This window comes from Aquila chrysaetos, chromosome Z, assembly GCF_900496995.4.
Source record: "Aquila chrysaetos chrysaetos chromosome Z, bAquChr1.4, whole genome shotgun sequence".
NCBI lineage: Eukaryota > Metazoa > Chordata > Aves > Accipitriformes > Accipitridae > Aquila > Aquila chrysaetos.
Window position 1 is genome coordinate 10,319,123 of NC_044030.1, and position 17,224 is coordinate 10,336,346.

The following is a 17,224-nucleotide window of genomic DNA, read 5'->3' on the forward strand; positions in this document are numbered from 1 at the left end:
CAGATGTCCATGGTTTGCAAGGTAGAGCTATCATGGTATCTTTGTGTTTAATGGACTTTGATGGACTTCTCTCATGAGGGAGCTAAAAAGAGGGCTGATTTGCCCCTTCTGAAGCATGTTTATGACTTGATCAACTCTCAAGAGATTCTCCATTGCTTTACACCTCCTGCGGCCAAAAGGTGTTCAGAGAGGGGCAGCACTCTTTTCCACTCACTTTTCACTGGTGCAAATGACTTTTTGAAATGGAGCAGCAGATGCCACCAGCAGCTCAAATACCTACTGCTTTCAGAAGCAAGTTTGGGTGTTAGATTTATTTCCTTTTATCAGTTTCCCATTGCAGTCTGAATTGACATTTGTCCTCTTTTTCGTGTTTTCCTTTGTTTTGATACAAACAATGGGATCTAAAGCTCATAAGGAAAATGCTTTTATCCCTCACAGGACAGATTCCAGAGCTGCTTCATCTGCAATTTACGCTATGTGAATTTAGAGTTTTTTCAGCTGGCAGAAAATTGGCAAAAGTTGGTCAGATTTGGCACAACAGCTTTTACAAATGTGTCAGCTGAGGGATGTAAGTGACAGAAAAAAGTAAACAGGACCAACAGTCCAAGGGTTGAGGAATTAGCCTATCATCCGGTAAATTCAATTTGCCTTATGCCAGGTTTCTTGTGAAATTTCTTGGAGAAATCACTGAGAATGTTTCTTTGGGGATATACACAAGCAGACCAACCCTAAGCTTGGGTGACACTAAATGGCTTCTAGGTGGAAGTAATAGATCAGCATGAATGTAAGAGTTGCCTCATACTACTGGTCTCTGTCTTGTGATTCCTGTTAATTAAAACTGATCTGAGAATGTGTATTGGTTTTTTACATCTGTGGTAACACAAGGCAAGAAAGTTGGGTTTTTTTAGATTTCATATGCTACCTGATGTTTTACTCCATAAATTAATGCAGTAGATGGAAAAAAATCATGGGCTGAACTTCAGAAACATGTGCTGCAATACATATTTCATCTAGTGCTGAATGCTGCAAGGTATTAAGTGCTCTGACCCCATCCAGCAAAACACATCAACATGTGCTTAATTTCAGCTGTGTGAGTACCAGCACTGAAGGCAATGAAACCTGATTTGCTTAATTAGTTCAAAGTGTAGGATGAAAGTCTGTGTAAAACCTTTGCCCCTGTTGTTTGTTTTTTTTTTTTTCCTTAACTGAGGCCATGAAATAAAATCTTTTAATATTTGGAAGTAACGGAGCTCTCTTCTGGTGTGACCACCTATCTGTCAAATTGACAGATCAGCTGCTTTCTCCTAAGTTGAAAGGACATTTGTTTGACAGCCTTGCTAGCATGCTTAACTTCCCTGTTATCTTTTTAAGGGAACTCCAAAGACAGTAAAAAAGTATTTTAATTTAAATGAGAAAATATTCACCTGAACTGCAGAGATAAGACAGGAGAGGTTGAGGTCATTAGTCTAATTACAATTTACATCCATGACAACATGACACATCCAGAGCCCATCAAGATAGGCTGAGAAGGTAAAGGGCTGTAGAAGGGGTAAGAAAAGAGAAGTCAAGCACATTATCTGGAGGAGTGAAGTAGAATGAACTCATGCTGAAAAGATTTTTTTTGTGCCTGTGCACCACATTTCCCCTCTGCATTCCCAGGAGAGAATCAGAGAGGAGGATTATGGGGGAACCATTCATATGTTCATGTTTGCAGGGGCCTAACGGTCCTGTGGAATTGCACTATGCACTATCCAATGGGACCGCTATGAAACAGCCCAAGCCTTCTCAACAAGGGCAACAGAGGACAGACTAAGCTGGTTCACCAGAAAGATATAAAACTACTGCAAGACCAGCCATAGAGTTGATGCCAGGGGACTGTACAATCACTGTGCCATGGATCTTGCATATTCATTAGAGTCACACTGCATTGTATGTGCAAGCACAGAGCAGCTGCAGTATCAAGACATCTGTGAAAGAGTCTTGTGGCACACATGCTGGGTTTGTCCCTACTGCAAAATATGCGAAGTCTTTTACATTTGCTCCAGGAGCAGGGTGAAGCTTACTCGTGAAGGCCAATGTCCAACCTCTGCTGGCAGCCAGCACCCATGCCCCTGCTTTAGCAAGGGGGAACATGAAGTCATCCCCTTCCTATTGAAGCAGAGCATCCCACCATCTTCGCAGAGAGCAGCATTTCTTCTGCTCACACTGAAGCGCTCAGGAAGGTCCCTTTCTCGTATCTCTGCATTTACTACATGAACAGTCATGGCACAGGAGAAATATCCGTCTTTATTTGCAGGCCAGACATAAACAGTAGGTCTGACAAGCTGAGTGAACTGCAGCACTTAGAACAGAAAATGGAAGGAGATAGTGTTTGAGACCAGACTAACGTTCATAAATGAGGATGTGGGCTCATGTAGGTCTGTGCTGTCGAGAAGAGGCAAATATCTCTACCTTAGAGAAACAGTGGGGCTGGCTGTGGGTTTGTAGATGGTCCTGAAGGCCTTGCACATAACACAAATGCTTCAGTTGAGTATTGTTCTTTCTAATTCAGTTTTAAGTGACTTTGCCACTAAAATCAGATGTTTAGCAAGATGTACACGTGCTTGTAGTGCTTATTCTTAAGTTAGTATAACCAGTTCTCCTTTGTGTGGGAGGCATTTCATTTCAGCTGGACAGAAAAAGTGCATGAGTGTACAGACTACTCTTTATTAGACTTCCATGTTATCATGATACAAGAAATCACATACATCAGCTTGCAGCTTGCAAGGCTATGTGCATATGAATAAAATTAGACATGAGTAAGTGTAATGATTTAATGAGCTCCCTCATCTGCAAAAGCATTTGGAAGAAGGATGCCTACATTAGTCAGCATTTCTGTACACTTCATGCCAAGCAACTGAAAAAATATCTGCATCACAAAACTAGAAATAAAGCAGAACAAAGAATGCAATACAAATAATTAAATACTATCATTATGCTGATAATTACCAACAGGAGGACACAGAAGTACCAGATGCACATGCAAGTTAAAAAAACAGGGAGTGCAAGACTAGGACAAGATGCAAGCATATGAACAGTGTAACAATGGATCACAAACAGAATGATCATTTGATATTTGGGATTAGTTTAATACGTTTAGAGATTTTGAAATGTGTGAACACTAGAAACAGTCTTTGTATCCAAGAATGCAAAGTGGAAATAGAAGAATAAGCACACTTGAAGCAATTTTGGTCTAGGACTCCCAGAATTTCTGCTTGCCTAACTTGAGTCTTCAGAATAAGACTTATGCTGCCCCATGTAAAAACCCTGGTATTGTCTCTCACATTTCTTTAAAAAATTGTTTGGTCCAGTGAACTGAACAAGAAGATTGGACCCCTTATTCAACATTCATTGAGTGTTAAGTGGGCTGGAAATTTGTCAGTAGTGGGAAGGATGGAAAGGCATTGCTGCATTATTAATGTTTGAAACCTGGCTGCAAGTTTGGTGGTACCATTGTATCAACGGCAGAGCAAAGCCAGACATGGATTTAGGATATGTCTCGGCACAAACTGTCCTTAGACATAGACAAGCTTTAAAGCTAGTTTAGTTTTTTGGGTTCTCCTAAAGATCTCGGGTCAGTGTTAGAGGAAAGCAGCCACTTCTGAGTTTCTTTCCCATTGTCACACAGTGAGAAAGTGATCTCCTGTTTTCTGCAGCTGCCTTAGATTTGGGGTAAATGATACCAAAGGAGTAAAAAAAATGAACAAAAAGCATTTCTCTTCCCTTAAACTTATTCTCAAAATCACAGACCTGAAATATATTGTTTAGGATAGCATTGATATAGATGCTCAGTGAACTTCCACAGACAGATTTCTGATAGTGTGTTGTAGGTGAAACAAGCACTGGAATGTGTGGCATGCCTCCCATGGTTATTTTTACCACATGACAGTTTGTTATTTTGCAGCAGTGAATGGAAAGTTGGCATTCAACATCTGGGTATTAATAGGCAACATTCATAGAATAGAGCAGCCCACCCAAAGCCTGCTGTTCCTGCACAGCATTTGAAAGGCTCCCCAAATTAGTTAGTTTTACTAGATTACGTTACAGTACGTGCTGGCAGCCTGAGTTTACTACAAAAGGTGAAGAGTTTTCATTGCTCTGAAGCTTTCATGTAGCATGCCAACATGAAATACTCTGTGACAACGTATCTCCCTACTTGATGATGGACACTGGCATGAGATACCAGGACTGGACTTGTTGTGCTCCTGGAGAAAAGAAACCCACTTAGATAAATCCTCAGTAAAGTGGCATATCCCTTCAGTAATCAACAGTCCCTCTGTTCACGTTGGATGAGGAGGCACCCATCAACTCCAAGGAGAAAGAAATCATTGTCCTAGCAGAGCAGCCTTTTTGGACATGTGGACCACGCAGACAGGTTAGAGCAGTGGATGCTGGATCCCCAAAAAGCACACGCAAGAGACACTTGTGGCACTTTGGCACTGTGGCAGCTCTTGGGGGTGAAGCAATGCAGGACAGCAGCCAAGGTGTACGTGTGTCCCCTGTTCTTTACTCAGGGCTACTCAGCTGTCAGCACATCCAGCTCTTAAGGTTTGCAAAAGCCCTTTGGGCCTGTGGAGTGCTTCACTCTTGTGCACGCTGGTGAGCCACAGCTGTGTCACCTCTAGGAGAAGGTTTTTCCATGATGGTCCAGCATGCAGGGAGAGCTCCAGTGTTAATGGTGGCAGGGGCAGGTGCTTTGGACATAGGTCATGAGCTCTTTCCTGGGACAAGCACATATCTTTGCTGGTTGCTGTTGTCTTGCTGATGTGGGCAGGTGGTAAATACATGCAAAAACTCCCTCCCTCCCAGCAGCTCCCATCTCAGAGTGCTGATGTTTTTCTATACTTAAAAAACCTTGGAAAGTATTTTAAAGAAATGTCGAACTGAAAGATGTCTGTGAGAGGGACTGCAGGACAAGCACAGCTTCCATCCAAGAAAAGCACTTAACCTGATGGACCAAAAGAGATGCTGAATGTAAGCTTACACAAGAGAGATGACCAGTGATGGAGGAAGAGAGATGACATCACCTCTCAAGCAAAAGGTGCCTTGGTTGTATGAGGGTCTCTGTTGTTGTACTGTGCTCAACCTATGACTGCTTAGCAGGTATTAGACAGAAGTCCTAATCTAGGTAGAAGAAGATCCAAAATGGAGTAAACTTCTCCAAACCTGGCAGAATTGTCCTCTTCTTCCATTACTGCAATTGAATATTTCCAGGTGAATGCTCAGATTTGAGTGTTGTCAGAGAGACTGGGCTAGCCCCTGAGAGGAAAACCCTCACCAAGCTGATTTGATATGCAGAAAATAAAATCTTATTAATACACTATCTTATTAATAGACTATGAGTGCTTCACAGACCTCTGATGTTAGATGGGGTCTACACCAAAGTCTCTTCTCATTGCAGAGTCCAGCAAATACAAGCTTGTAGTTAAGCTGAGCTTGTCATGGCTGCAGCACCTGTAGCATTTTCTCTCCTCCCAGTGTCCATTCTTTCATTTCTTCCTGATGCCAAGGTTTGTTTCCTGCTTCTTTTTCCCAGGATAAAAACTTAGCATGTCTCAGACTGGGAACTCTGGCTATAATTCAGTCTCTCTTGGGACTATCACTAATAGTCTTTGCATGACAGAGGGAGAGAGAGCACGTAAGACACATGTGAGAGCACTCCTTCAAAACAAGGATCATCTGATGTCAGAACCAGCTGCTCAGACCACCCCTAGAGCAGACAGTACAAGCCAGGACCAGAGGTGCCATAAAACTCTCCTTAGCAAGGTCTCACCCATTTCCCTTCCATCTTAGCCTTTAGAGAGATATGAATGGTTGCTGAAGCTTACGCTAGTGCAGAGAACAGTGTGTCTTCCAAGAGCATGGTCCACATGAGTGTGACTGTTTTGCAACTTCCACATTGATGACAGCTGGAGAAAACGATCAGGAACATTGCTTATTCAACATTTTGGGGGTTTACCTAGAAAGCCAGATGTAGCTGTAGACAAGCCCTCTGTCTGCCTCCACATGCTGCCCATATGACCAGTTTCATTGGGTGAGCTCTCTAAGAGTGAAATAGCAAAAATGAGCCAGGCAGTCTCTCAAAATTCTGCTCACATTATGAGGAAAAAATCAAGCTTTCTGCACAGGAGCAGCTGTTTGTACCCAAGCCCTCTTGTCTGATTCTCTACTAAGATTGATCAATATCAGATCTCATCTGCTGAAGCTCCACAGATTCCAATTCCGGCAACCCCTAAGGACTTTGGTTTCCAAAACAGCTCATCCTTCACCTCCCATAAAGCTTTTGCTGCAGTGTGTTTCATATGTGATACATTTCTTGGGAAAACAAAAACCAAAACAAAACCAGGCAAAAAGCCTCAACAACAGGAAATCTCAGATTTCCAAAGGAACCCACTCTGCAGTGTGATTAGAGAATTCTTCAGGACTTGTAGGATGATCTCAGAAAAGCAATGAGTTAGGAGCTACTGGGTGGCAATGGGTTTGAGGTTTTTACATATGGTATAATATATTCAGATTATTTTAAAAAAAAAAAACAAACCCAAACACTTAAAAACAGTAACACAGCTTACCACCTCAGTTCTGAAACTCGACCCACACTTAAAATAGCAGAATGACATGCCAGTGCTTTAACAGTTGCCTAAATGCTGGTGTTCTGGGTTTAGGAGTTCTGGGTTTAGATCGTAGGATTTTCCACAACTCCTAGGCATTGCTAGCTTGTAATTACTTAATGATGCCTATGTGTCTTATAAAGTGGGCAGAAGGATTGACTGTTCAGTTTGAACACAGACCCCCTCCACTCCAGCTGTGTCTGCTCTCCTCAAATACGTGTACCAGATATGGACCTTGATAAAAACACCCATTTGCCTAATTTGGGAACAAAATACAGAAGAAATTCCAAAACCCCATCTCTACATATCAAGGAATTTCCACCTCAGGTGCTTTTGACACTTCATCCATGTCAGTATGCTATAGATTAAGAGACATGTTCCTCAAGAAGGAAGGGACACATAGGCTTAAATTCAGCCCTGGACAGAAGTAGCTTTTCAAGAACAACTCTTCGAGGCAAGCTAACGGATTGTAAAGTAGGATCAGTTTCTAAATGGATTAAACCTTTAGTACAGTAGATCATATGCTACAGCCCCTTGTGAAAGGGGCAGTTACTACCTCTGGGCCAGGTTCAGCAAGAAAAATGCAATTTCAATCACTGCAGTCTTTCCATAAAATGGACGTTCTGTGCAAGGCTGGGTTTCTGTTGCCATACCAGATGAGACCCAGTAACAAATTATCAAGTGCAAAACTTCAAAGCCTCCTTGGCTTTAACATTTCAAAGCTAAAAAATTCACTTGACTCTCTGTGTGATGCTGTTTGAAAAATGGGGAAATCTCTTCATAATGCATGTATTTATCATATGTGTTGAATTACCACACTCCCTCTGTATGCAAAGCCATCTAAGATCATCACACTTCTTTTAAGCCTAGTAGAATTGACAGAGGTGTCCTGAACCAGTAAATTGTGGTATAGAATAAAGAGTAGGAATTGTTGACTTCATTACATCTGAATTAAATCTTAATCATGGGACAAATGGGATTGTTGCCTGGAGTAAAACAAAAAGGACTTGTCTCCATTCCTTTCCTTGTTATGCTTACCTTTGCTGGAGTTGGCTGGTTGGTTGGCTTTCCTTGTACACGGGCAGTGTACTACCACAGGGCAGTCCTGGTGAAACAGTCCCTTCCACACAGTTAGTCCATATAGTGCTTGATGGATGGAAAAAACCAAAATTGTGGAAGTTCTGTAAAAGAAAGGCATGTTTGTGTGGAGGTGTCATACATGTGCACAATTTTGAAAGAGATGACAAACGTGTAGTGTATTTACAAAGAGAAGGCACAGAGCTGGGCAACAGCCTGGGTTGATTTTATTGTGTTTGTGCTTTACAGTGATTATTTACTCTGTCTGCACCTTAAATCAGAGGACTTTCCTCTTCCCCACCAAACATCTCTTTATGTGCTGTGTCTGTGTCTGGCAAGGCCAGAACATGCAGCATGCACAACATGCTCACACACACGTGCTTGCAGAGCCTGGGAAGTCACAGCTGCAGTTCTGGCCCTTGGTAGCTCCCTTCTCCCAAAGGCTCGGGTTCATTCTGTAAAACTGCAGGAGTTTAAATAAGTCACCTACCTATAGAGCATCATCTCTAATGTAATCTCATTAGCCCCCCATGCAGTCAGTGAGAAAAGCATCACCTCCATGGCCTGTGTAAGACTATCCCCCCTACTATAGGTGCCTCAGTAAAGTGTCTCAAGTGAAATGGGTGGAATTTAAGCCTTAATGTTACTTCCTGCACAGGCACCCTCCACTGGGCCTCTGGGTGCTACCGTGATGCAAATAGTCACTAATAACCATTAATTATGTATCCGGTGCATCATGCATTTGTAACTCCAGGCCCTGCCCTGTCATTCTTGCTAGTAGTCAGCACTTACACGTATTTCTGCAGAGCTGGGCTAGCTCTGAGTAGGTAGAAGTGCAATTAGAGGAGGAGTAAGGTGCAGTGTCTAGAGCCACCCAGTGGGCATTGCAAGTTTAGCCTCTTTTTTAAAAAATCTGCAGTCTGAAAAGCACGTCACCTTCCCTGTACGGTTTTTTAACTGCTGCATTATGTGAATTCTAAGGCAAAAATAATGCAAATCCTGGCTAGTGGTCCACAGAAGACAAAGAAAGTCTGAATGTGCCATCAGGAATCCTGATTGATAAGAAAGGGACAGCTGTAATGGATTTTATTAAGAAGTTGCAGTTGAAGAAAAAAGCAAAGTCCCAAGGAGGCACATTCAGTAGCAGAGAATAGTCTGCTGGCACGTGTTATCGTGGTCTCACTATAGAAAAGCAAATGAGTAGTAACAGGGAACCTCAGTGTGTTGGAAAAATGCTGGTAGCCATCCAAGAATATAACACATGAATGATATGGTCAAATCAACAACAAAGGACATTCAGAGGACTCAGATCAGCATGTTACAAATGTAAAACATGCTCATAGCCATGTACAAATATGGGCTTTGTAGGATGAAGTGATATATGACTCTGTAGTGTAAGACACTGAGAAATCAGGTCCCAGTGCCAGATTGTTGTAAGAACTCAAACTAGAAAACTGACTTGGTATGACAGATGTGCAGAGGGGCAAAGAAACAAGTTGGGGAGAGATAGGGAGTAATAAGTGGAGACAGTGGAAGAAATTAAACAAAAAATGCACATGGATTAAAACCATTTAAAAGTCAGACTTGCATGGCATCTGCTGTGACCTGTTGTTGTTGCCATGGGTGAAAAAGGACTCAACGGGGATGTGAAAAGTACTGACAAGCAGTAGGAAAAAAAAAACAAACCCAAAGACATTTTGCAAAACCAACAACATAAAAGACGAGTTCAAGGCCAGATATAGCAGAGCTTTACCACAGATTCCTACAATCAGCACCCAGAGCTGCAATTAGAACTCCTGAACAAACAGCATGTTGCAAAGTTTGTTCAGCAAGGTGAAGCAACTGGAGTAGCTTATGACCTTAAAATGTCATTAATGGCTTACAAAAAATATCTGGAGGGGGAGGTAAATTCCAATTTGCAAGGCATTGGAAGCAGACTTGGACAACATCCATGTTTCTCCTTAGAAGTCCTTCAGCCAGTGAAGACTACCTGATATACAAGGAGTCATAGCTATGGCACAGTGGAAGAGAGGTATATACTGAAATGAGTCCAGCTGGATACTACCCATGTAAAAGAATCTGTGGAGAAGAGTTTGTTACACCCTAGGTGTCAGTGACATGAGGCTGCTAGGGCTTGAAGAGGGATCTGCTCTCCTTTCTCTGTAGCTGTCAGTCTGCATCAGGACAGATTCACCTCAGTATGGTATCAGCATCCTAAAGAGATAAATAAGTTCAAGAACAAAGCACCTGCTGACAAAAAGATGCTCTGAAAAAGGTGAAGCTGATTCTGAATAACAGGATCACTGGTGAGATAGAAATTTCAAAAAGCTGTGAAAACAGACTGTAGATTGTAACTGGTCTAGAAGACCTGGCAGAACAATGCCATGTACATGCTGTTGCATGCCCAGGAAAATGCATTTAGTCCTTCACGTGAAAGATTGTTAAATTATGCCTACTCTGTACTAAAACATTTTTACTAATGCAGCTACAGAAGCAAAGCTACCCTTTGTGGATTCATTTTTTACCAGCAGAAAGTATGGACACTTAAATGGAATGAGCTCTACAGACAGAGGTTATTGTATAACCACTTCTCTACTGGAAAACATACTGAAATAAAAAGTGTTTAAAAATAATCTACCCTCTAGGCAACAACAGCATGTTAGCAGGATAGTCTGAAGTCATTAACTGGAGAGAGACATGGGGACCAGGTCTTTGCATCCTGCATTCCTCTAGACCATGTAAGTGATGCAGAGTGTGTCCCTGGGAATTGCCTCAAGGAGAGAAACCAGCCATTACAGGATGAAGCCCCAAATTACCCCTGGATTAAATTCTTGCCTCTACCACCGATTTCTTGCATGACTTGAAGCAAGGTACTTCAGCATTTCTTCCACATCTCGTATTCCAGTGTTCATTTGTGTAATTATCTTTCCCACACTTTTAGCATCATGTGATCCGAGCTCTCTGGTACCAGAATTGCTTCTCACTGCATGAAGGGAATATCACTAGTGCCCCTTAGATATCCTGAGCAAATTTTCATTCTTCAGAATTCTTCATGTTCTTCTCTTATTTTGAAGTGGCAACACAAATACGAAAGAGATGCTTATTAACACAAATGCTCTATGCTTCTAGAGAAAGCAGGAAAGAACAGCCTTTCACTGAATGAAGTGATTCACACTGTGACTGGACTTCTGCTTCTTGCTAAGACTGTGTATCTGGCTCTTGGTTGCACACCATACTGATGTATCAAAGCAGCATGACTTGAAAGCAGAAAAGCAACATAGTATTTGGGTGCTGTGTGCAAGTTACCGTGTGAAACTTAGGCTTTAACTCTTTAATATGCAAAAGACAGAGACAGGCAAGTTTAAAATGTTCAGCAGCATCTATTGGGTATAGGCTCTGGTGCTGACGAAGTAAATAATCCTTCAGTTAGCTCTGAACTTGTGTGCTGATTGCACTGCAGCTGTAGCAAGGTGGAGCAGCTCTGTAAATACTCAGGTGGTTGACTGTGCACTCCCATGGCTGGTGGTTGCGTCTAAGCTAGCTCAGATATCTTACCACTGTGTTACATAGCACTGAAACTGGTGCAGACTTTCACACTGCAGCACGATTACGTCAAAATCTGAGGGCTGGCTTCAGTCTCAGTGGTTGTGGTAGTTTCCACTCATCCGTAGGTAGCTGGTGCAGCACAGGCGCAACATGGTCTACCTAGCCACCCAGCACTCAGCTGGCTAGCTTGAGCTGGCATCTAAGCTGCTGCAGCCTCACTCATATCAGCACTGAAACAGTGCAAGCTCTGGGTGGGTAGGCCACACCCCTCTGTGCTGAGATCATACTTCTGGTGGTGCTGAAGACATCGTTTGAGGTGCCTCAGGCCTATAGAGTGACACAGCTGCATAATTAAATGGGTAGCTTTTGTTGATAATTCCTGGGGGTGTTTTATTTTTTAATTCAGCTGTCAAAATCCAGTTCCCAAATGATTCATTCATCTCTGGTGTGCTGGTGTTTTTCTTATTCTTGCCCATTAACCACTAGGCTTGTTTTATTTATGTGTGAAGGAGCTTCTTTTAGTCATTTCTGCGAAGAAGAAAAATCTGCAGCCTGCTAACTCCACAGTACTTTTGGACTGGGCTACTGAAAATGGCAAATGCATTTCATGGTTTTCCATGCAAACAGATGAAACATTGATTTCTGTGGCTTCTTTTTGTCCTGATGTCATTCTCTGTATGCAGTGATCCAGGAATCCTGGATCCCCACTGGATCTCCAGGTGGGGTCCATCACCCCACCAGATGCCATGCACAGTGATATATATATATTCATTGCTGCAAAGACTTTATAATGTAAGCCAGTGAGGCAAGCAATCACTAGAAAAGGAAGTGGGGACCAAAAGCATGGACTATAGCCTCAGTTTTCCAAGCTTGAGTGACCTGCCATGTAGATAAGTCAAGTCTGTAACCAACTGGTGGAATGAAATCGTAACATAGATCTTTAACACCAGAAGAAACGCATGTTCTCTGTGAACAGATACCAGAGAGGAAGGCAGTTCCAGGACAGACCTTGTCATCTTTGATGGCAGCCCAGGGAAAACGCCTTAAATAGTGGAGCTAGAGCTGGGTTATTTAAAGGACATTTCATTTGTAGGAAGCCTATTTGGGAAACATGAGCTTGCCTACAGAATCTTAACTGCACAAAAGGTGAATAAAACAGATACTCCCAGTAAACATGGGTTACTGGGTTACCTTACATAGGTAAGAGTGTATGTGGGGTGGAGTGTGTAACACTTTAGTCAAAGAAATGACCAGAGAAAACAACTTTTATTTAAGTCTTGGAGCCCCAAGCCTTATATGACAAGTTTTCCATTCAATTTTATTTTTGTGCCTTTTTTTTTTTTTAATTTAGAAAATTGCTAATACAGTTTCCTTGTAGGTGTCCCTCTTTAGCCTCCTTTCCACTCTTTAAATTTAAGGGTGCTTATTAATCAGGACAGTGAATTTTATACAAGTGATCCTCACAAGAACCCACATTGCAATCAGGAAAAGGGCTGGCAGCCTAATGTGCAGTGAGATGTTTTTCTTTAGGTCTGTAAGATAAAGGGACACTCGTAACAACCAGGGTAAGGTTTTTTAAGTCTTTCACTTGAAGCTAAACCTCTTAGTTCCAAAAGAATAGAAGTGGAAAATGAAATAATAGTAAGTCACAGCAAAAACCTAAGGGTTTTCTGACTTGTCTGATGGTCTCTGAGCTTTGTGACTTGGCACACCTGGAATGGGCTCAGAAAGGCAGAAGGCTCCTCAATTTAGAAACACGTTTCAGGCAGCAGCTGCTGCAGAACAGCAGTATGTCACCAGCAGAGCCAGGCTTGTAAGCCTCATCTTGCTGGCAGCATCCAGACTGGGAAACCAGAGAACCACGTTCATGCTCTAAATGCCATTCCAGATGGGTCACATGGGGCCAGCCATTGATCTGGTCAGGCGAGGACAATCAAGCCCACTGTTCACAAGTTACTCCCAGGAGCTTAAGATATCACTCCTGGCCTAGGGGCAGATGGTTCGTATCTGTTACACTGGCATTCCAGTTTTGATGCCATAGGATTTTCAGCTAAGTAAAGAAAGAAAGAAAGACAGAAAGAAAGAAAGATGCCATCATAACAGCATTCTGACTTTAGGAAACGCTGTAGCAGGAGAAAACAATGGAGCTGCGACAGGCTTTCCACACATACCATATTCATGTCCCAAAACATGCAAGAAGAATGCCTCATGCCTTTGAGCCCTTAACGCCTTGGGATTGCCTTTTGGGGAGAGCTGTGGTGTCCAGGAATGGGGTCCAGCATGAGACAACTGCAGGGTGTCACTGTGCCAAGAACATGGTGATCCTCAGCTCTGTTTTCTTCATGTGCAATAACTGTGCTTTCACTTAGGCATGTTCTAAAATATTTTACCACCTGCCAAAGGCTGTAAGTACCCACCAAATCAGATGTAACTTTTTATGTCACATGTATGACCACTGAAAGCCCGGTTTTAAGGCTATGGGTAACATTAAGTAGTCTTGCAGGCAGGCAGCAGTGGTCAACACTCCCTTGTATCGTCTTTTAGACAAGTTAATTTCAGGAGCAACCACCCTACAGACGAAAAAGCCATGTAATCCTCTGCTCTTTGCTACTTAACATCAGCTTGACAAATGTGAATCATCAATCATAATGAAGCTATGTCACAGAAAAACCATCCTATTTTCCTGTTGAGGCTATCAAGAAAAAGTCTTTCATGGTTGTGTAGCATGAAGTGTCTGGTAGAGTCTCTAGCTTGGTCTGGACAGCAATGTCTGAAAATGATATAAAATTTTTGGAAGGATGGATTGAAAACAGGTTCCAGTAATAGAAGTCTGCTTCACACCAGGGTTTTGAGAACACATTTTTTCTTAACTAGCTACTTGTTTCTTAATGTTGGTAGTACATAGTTTCTACGCAGAGAAATTCATTTATCAGGTATTGGTATAGTCAAGATGATACCACCTAAGGCAATGCAAAACCTCAGGTGTAACAGAGACACTGCTGTGTTACCACTGGTTTGTTAAATGCTTTCCTTTCAAACTTACAGAGCATGAACACAAAACATTATCAAACCCCAACAGATCAGACCAATGTCCACCATGTAAGAGTCACCCAAAATTCCATACACACAAAAGAGGACTTGCTTTCTCTCATCACATTGTCATTTTCCTAGCAGAAGAGACAGGCTTGAAATATCACATGAAAGCCAAAAAAACCATTGTTGCAGCAGATACAAAAGAGGAAGAAATTCAGAACTAAACTTGGAGTGAGAAACGTCCTTCCCTTCATCCATGCCTCAACTTTTCCCTCTCTTAGGACTGGGAATGTAATAGCTGACAAATGCTTTGATATCTGCAAGCAATAAGCAACATACATGAGAGCCATATCCTGACATCCTGGCTCATGGTGCCTACATCTACCAGGGATCCCAGGACCAAATTTCTTACCTGCAGTATAGGTTGCTACACACCACTTTTTTGAAGACTGCTGTTGCATAGCATTTTGCAGGCAGTCATGTCACTCTTCAAGCATTTCAAAGAAGAAAGGAGAACAGAGTACCCACACTTTCTCCCTCTCAAGTGCAAATGGAGGACAGGAGAGTGCACTGTGGTTCTAAGGTAGTGAAAACACCTCTTTAGATATGGCATGTAACAAATGAAGACATTTAATGAACAGGATGGCTTTTACAGGTCCCTCCTTGGTGCAGACACCTGTGCTTCAGCAGGCCCCAACAAGCACCACCAGACCTCCCTTGGGCACCAGGTTTGCTCAGTGTGGCACAGGAGCTCTGTTGGGTTTTCCCAACTAAATCACAAACTTGCTTTCTTCAATGAAGCTGTTCTACACTTGCCTTGATTGCAAACGAGATAATATGGCTTTTCTTTTGGAAGATTACCAGATCAACAATATTCTTGTACAGGAACGGATGTGAAACAAAACACCTGAAGCAAAGCAAAGTAGTGTGTCTGATATTACTTCCTTATTACCAGTACTTATTTTGTCAACTGTAGTGTCTGTAGGGGGTGACTGCAAAATTACCTCTCCTGAAAATGTCTTTTTTCTCACTAAAAGCAGTGGTATTTAATAATTTCAGAGCTTCATTAAGTGGCTTGTCTTAACACTAACTGCATCAGTACAGACTACAAAGATCATACTGGTATCCTGAATAAGATGAGAAATATATTGATATTTTTCCATCCTAGCAGTCCCTGCTCAGCCACCTCATCTCTCAAAGGAGAAGACATTTGAAAAACCTGATGCAATGACCCAGCGTTTCTGAAAGGTGATTCTTTCTTCATTAGTCTTTGCTTTTCACGCTGCTGAGCTGAAAAGGATTCAGGGCAAAAAAAGAAAGAAATAGTGATAGCTGCTGTTTGATCAGGAAGGAAGTAGATTGTGCTTAGTATTCTCTGGCTGAACTGCTTGTCATTGTATTAGATACATACATAGCCTAAATGACTATGCATGAACAAAGCTGAAAATGGGTTGTAAGTGGGCTTTTTACTCCTTTTTCTGAATACAAATGACCTTCTTTCAAAGAACAATCATTAAGGAAGCAACATGTATTATGGAGATCTGAGCTTTTTTCATGCAAGTATTCTTTGAAATACATGAAAATCCTTACTGGTTGGCACAAAAATTTTGTAAAGAGATTCTTGGAAGCTGTAGTAGCCAGTAATATACCAATTTTGCCCATAGGTATTCAGGGCAAATTAACCCTTACACAAATCTATGTTGGATTAATCTGATTTTTTAGTAAGGGAAGCTTTTCCTGATAGTAGGTAGGCAGTAAAATAGGACATAGAACATCTTGGGTTTACCTAAATTTTGTTTTATGATTTACTGGTGAAAAGTCCATGCTGTTCTATGCACTGAGAAAAATTTGTAGAGCTGCATATTTCAGAAGGAATTATTATTTTCATCTGAACACATGCATTTTGGATATGGTCCAATCTTATGTAATTCTTTGAATGATTTTCTTTCCTTCACAGGAAAGTGTCTTCAAAACAAATAATAGTGGGTTTTATCTACCGTAGGAAGAATGCTAACTGGGAAATAGCCCAGAGTGTACAAATTGTGTTAATGTGTCCGTTTGCCCCAGGGATGCTGAATCATGTTTTTGTGAGACTGTGCCGAGAGGGTTTGCATAATGAGGGGCTTGAAAATTCATTTTTCCCAGCTTTTCCTGACGAGCAAGAGTCCGGTGTCTGCCGGATAAAATTTACCTTTAACAAAGAACTGAGAAACCTTGGCAGGCAGAGCGCTTCCCAAGGAGAATCAAGGTGAAGTGATAAAGCACTACCTTCAAAATCACCAAAAGTGCTCCAGCAGCTCCCATTGCTGCTTTTTTTTATAAGTAGCTGCTCTGTAGTGGTTAGTTGCACTTCTGCTTTTCAGGGCCAGGCTTATTTCATGCAGTAGATACTGCTTGTGAGATGTCTGAAGTACAGCCTAAGGAGCATGCACCAGTTATTCATTAGGAGATTAAAATATTCATTGCCCCCTTCTCTCTCCATCACCCAGGACATATGAGAGGAAGTGGAAAGAACAGAGAGGCATTCCCTTTTTGCTGCAGTTGGGTGGATTGGCTTTTTGTTGGTAGGATGGATCATAAGGATTTATAGCCCTCAGGGCTATTAAAGTTACCCAGTCTTTAACAGCTCCCACAGCTTTCTGTCTCTTAATTGCTGTTCATAGCCATCTTTTCCCCTCCTGCCAAGTCTCTAGTTTCTGGTTTATTTCATTGTTTTATATTTAGGAGTTTGATAGCTTCTTCAACATTTCCATTCAAAGGGCTTGTGGGAAACAGCTGTTTGTTGCAGATTTCTCTTCTCTCACATCCCAGTAAGGTGACTTGCCTTACAGGCAGCCTCCACGGCAGGCAGCTAGGTCTGTAGGCAACATTAGGGTTCCTGCACTCCTCTTTTGCAGCCCAAACACCTTTTACCTCTGAAC

At 42.0% G+C, this 17,224-nt stretch overlaps 1 protein-coding gene across 5 annotated transcripts in view; it reads left to right on the plus strand.

Moving 5' to 3' along the window:
* Nucleotides 1-17,224, plus strand: part of PALM2AKAP2 (PALM2 and AKAP2 fusion) — a 272,860-nt gene that overhangs the window by 61,744 nt on the left and 193,892 nt on the right. The gene's annotated exons all lie outside the window — the stretch shown is intronic.